The sequence below is a fragment of the Simochromis diagramma genome, unplaced genomic scaffold (assembly GCF_900408965.1).
Source record: "Simochromis diagramma unplaced genomic scaffold, fSimDia1.1 OVJJ01000333.1, whole genome shotgun sequence".
Lineage (NCBI taxonomy): Eukaryota > Metazoa > Chordata > Actinopteri > Cichliformes > Cichlidae > Simochromis > Simochromis diagramma.
Window position 1 is genome coordinate 395,128 of NW_024386765.1, and position 4,873 is coordinate 400,000.

Here is a 4,873-nt window from a genome sequence, read left to right on the forward strand (position 1 = left end):
ACACACACACACACACACACACACACACACACACACACACTCCTATCACCGTCATCACTCACTCACTCACACACACACACATTTATACACACATTAGGGTGTTAATTGTTGTGATAACACCTTCCAATAACAAGGCTCTAATTATCAACATGTTTGGCTGTCGGAGTGTGTATCTGGCACTTGTGTATGGATCATGGGGTGAGCGTGTTTGCATGTGTGCCAGTGTGAGGTGTGGCACCAGGGGAAGAAGGTTTGATGATTTTGAAATATGCTGCTGCTGCGTCTGTGCATGTGTGTGTCTGTGTGAGGGGGTCTCCGCTCCCATGTACGGAGTGATGATGTCTCCGTCTCAGTCCACATTTGCATATGACAAGGCCTCTTTTGTTGTTTGGTTAATTGCAAATGCTTTATTTGAGAAATAACACCAATGCAGCGCATGCATCAAGAGCACATTAGAGCAAATTACCAGCTCTTTCTCCCCTGAGGCATCCTCTCTGGCCTCAAGTGCAGGATTTAAAGAAAGGTGCCAACGTTTAAGGTGCTAAAGGTCCTGGAAGATAAATGCGGTGGGCTTTAAAAACATAACCTAGTAAGTACGAATATTTGAGATGGGGGTTGTCACCTTAAGGATACGTATGGATTTCTTTGCAGTCTTAGAAGCATTTTTGAGCATTGTTGCTCAATCTATCAATGCAGCAAAAGTTGCAATGCAGAGAGCTTCTAGTTCACATCTATTAAAATGTATCTCTGTTAATGTATAAAAAGAATTGATATGTTCCTAAAACCCATTCTTGAACAACTATAAACAGGTGTGCAGCGTCTTTGGTGCCAGACTTCCCTCACTTTTTTATCCTCCAGGATCATAGACCTACTGCAGACTAGCACCTCTCTTTATTCTAACCCGAGGCTGTCTTTGCCTCAGCCTGTATTCAGGCAGACATTAACCCTGTGTGCAGAAACGCAGCTCTCCATGACCACTGTGTCGATGCAACATGGTGCCGATGGACTGTACTCTCGCAGAAGAAGCAAACAAAAAAGAAACAGAAGAAGAAAATGCAGCTCTGTTAGAACAGTAACAAACCAGTCCAGTTTATTCCAGCTCACATTCATGCTCAGCATCTTCAATGAGGTCTTCTCAGAGAGAGGGGGAATATGCGAAAACAGCTTCCTGTTGTACATATGCAAATATACTGTATATGCTGTAGAGCTAAGAGTATAACTAAAAGAAGACAGTAAATAATTTCACAAAAGTCAAACCCGCTTTACAGGACTGGCCTAAAGAGGCTGACTCTGTCTGGCTACCTGACAGAGTGCCTGGCTAACTGGAGGCCAATTTGTTGGCTGTTTAGCTAGTAGGTATACTGAGTAGGCAGCTGCTTGGTTTCCTGGCTGGCTGACTGTTTCACTGGCTGCTGGGTTACTGAGTGGGCGGCTGGCTACTTGCCTGCCTGACTGGCTGGCTGTGTGCCTGCTTGGAAAGCTGGCAGTCTTACCCGTGTCCCAAGCCAAGCCCCTGCGCCCCACCAGATCTTAATTGGGTTAAGTTTGCCCGCCACAGATAACATTTCCTCTTTCTTCTGAGAGTATGGAAACAAACAAAAAAAACGGTCTGGCACTAATGGCGCTCCTTAACGGGGCTCTTTTCTGTTTAGGTAGAGGGAAATTAGGAAGAAGGGGGGTGGGTTCCCTGCAGAGGCTGATCAACGAGGGAAACACAGCATTGTTAGAAACGAAGCACTCAATGAGAGCGGAGAGTACGAAGAAAGAAAAGAAAATGGAAGAAAGTCAATTTGGTTTGCATTTTAGTGCTGCCACTGTTTCTTTTTAACACTCCCCCATGACTGAAGGCACAGGAGACGGAGACATGTCATTGTGTGTATGCATGCAGATTACACACACACACACAGTTACTTTTTGTTCAAAACAAAACCAAAGAAATGCTTCCACTTTCGCCTGAACCGGGAAATTCAGCAGACAATACCAGTTTACAGGTCTGCTCAGTTCACAATAATATTCTTCATTCTTCTACTAGAACATAATGCAATATAACTTGAAAAGCACAAGAATATTCTGTAAAAATACATCATTTCATTAATCCCAATATATATGAAATTATATATATGGGAAATATAAAGGGGTGTATTCATATAAGACACCCCTGGGTTGTATTTATATAATAAAACACAACTTGTTAGAAAACTGTGTAAACAACTGCACATTCGGGCCCCACTGTGACGTCTCCACAGCTGCAGTATTCTCCTGAACCATAGATTTTGTCACTCTAAAAACTTCAGCATCGGCCATTGTTCAGAGGAGAAGGGTTGAAATCCTAAAGTTTTTTCCACAAAGTCCCGTCTTTTTCAAACTGTTGCCTCTGTGTGATCTTTGAACCTCTGAGCTTTACTGATGTGTCATTGAAATGGTGGTAAAAACGAGAGATGGCACGATACCACTTTTTTATGTCCGATACCGATATCATAAATTTGGATATCTGCCTATACCGATATGACTCCGATAGTGTTTTTTAATCAATAAAACAGTTTTTTTAATATCTTGCTGCATTTTGTATAAGTTCATACTCAAGTTTAAAAAACAACGACAACACTAAAGCTATTCTGTTATACCTGTATGCAAAAAAAATAGTTCAGTTTCGCAATACTGATCAATCTAATAAACTTAAACCTACACCATCCTCCCTATTCTGGTATTTTAAAGAGTAAGCAACCTAACTAATAGGGCTCCAACTCCCAGCAACGAAAAATAAATAAATAAATAAAAATAGGGAACCACCCCTCACCCTCATGATGCTTAATCGACATAATCAACCTTAATTTGATGCAGTGTGGAAAAAAATGCACAGAAATCAATTATTTTTCAAGAAATATTAAATAGATTCAACATCTTTCTTCAACAGAAGTGGAGACTGCACAGATGGTACCTTCCCAAAGGAAAAAGTAGTATAGCTTACTGGGGTATATTAGACTTAACAGTTACTATATACAGTAATGGACTTCTATACATTTTACATCAGATTAAAACTTTGGGTGTCAGATAATTATTTATTAAGAGCTCGACATTTTAAATGAGAATAAGAAAGAAAAGTGTGTCTTTGTGCCCCCTTTTCCCTGTTAATGCCCTATCGGCCCCCCTGGCTAAACTTTGCTAGATCCGCCCCTGCACAGTTACCAGCCGTCAGCTACGTAGAAAAAGATCCTGGTGTAGAAAGTAATATTAAATAAATTCTAACAACAGCTTATCAAGCTTAAACGTGCTGCTGTTGTTCAGCCGCTGGTTTCCTCTTTCTGGTGCAAAGTGGGCCAAAAACAAACAACAGAGACGGACTCGCGACAGAAAAGCCGATCAGCTGATCATTGATCAGTTTCACGATTGAAGTAGCAGCAAGAAGAGGCAGTCGCTCCATATATCGGTTGTTAAGCTTAACGAGGGAATGCTTTACAAACATTCAGAGATGAACTTACACACTTGCTTTACTTCTCTCTGGGATCACTTCCTCGGAGATGAAATGCCGGGTTGGTAGCGAGGCTCCAAATGTTCAACCAGACTGCAGACAGACAGGTCCGCCACAGCCGCTCTATCAGGTGACGCACACTGCTCCAACGTGCTAAGATTATGAGGCCAGTTACCACGTGTTGCAAGTTTTGTGAGCTGCTTTCGTGATATTTAATGGATCGATTACATTTCTTTATTTCCCTCCGATATCCGATCCAGTAATTTAGGCCAGTATCGGACCGATACGATACTTAATATCGGATCGGTCCATCTCTAGTAGACACGATCATCTACTCGTGTCTCCAACCCAGCAGTGGCAGCAGCCACTCAACGCACAAGGTCGTAAAAATCAAGAAGCGCACGAAGGTTTGGGGCAGTCGTCCATCCTCCCCTCGGGGAGCACTCCTGTATAATTAAAGTTATTATACTATATAATTAAAGACGACACAGTTACAGCCTTTAATGTGCACTCTGTCAAATGACCAGCACGGGGCGACCTCTGGTTGATAGAAGAAGGTATGAAGAAAAAACGGCCCCATTAATCATTTTATTTACGATCAGAATACTCCCCCCCAATCAATTTATGGTTCGTTACTTTCCATTTGAAGTCGTGTAATACAGCATTTTGCTCGTTTTATACACTATAATAATAAATAATAAAGCACTGTTTCCTGAGTTGAATCCTTTGTGATTCTCAGTTAGCTCCACCCCATGTCCAGAAAGTAGGCAATGTTAGAAATGCTCAACTCAAGCTGTTAAATAGACACTAGTGTGTGACGTCGCAGCAGCTACCTGCATCTTTTGCATACAGTTTATGTTTTCAACTCAAACCTTCACTCTTCCAGGTGGAGAACCACATCGTAGTCGTGATATTTTAAAGAAGACAAAAATACAAAAATTTTTAAAAATACTGAGATTTTAGAAAATGTGCTCACTCTTCTGTTAGTCTGCTGATTATTACTCTATAACTGACATTAAGTTAGGTACAGTGGCATAAAGTGTAAGGCAGCAGAGAGGCAGCTCTGATGAGTGAGGAATGTAAGAAATCTTTTAGAGGAGGCAGGAGGCCTGAAGGACGGGTGAGGGAGAACACACAGGTGTGTTTTTGTGTGTATATAAATTGTGGGATAAAAAGGGGTGTTTTTCTGTTATTTTAGTTATTATTAGTACATCAGAATCATATAACCAGCTTTGCATTAAACATTTATTGAAGCTTTTGACATTACATTAACATTTGTATTACAGTGATTGGTATAACCTCAGGTTAATCTTCTATTTACAGGTGCCAGAATAATCATATGATCTTTCATTGCAGGTGTGACCATGATCATCTCACACATACTGCAGTTTGCTGCTCATCATA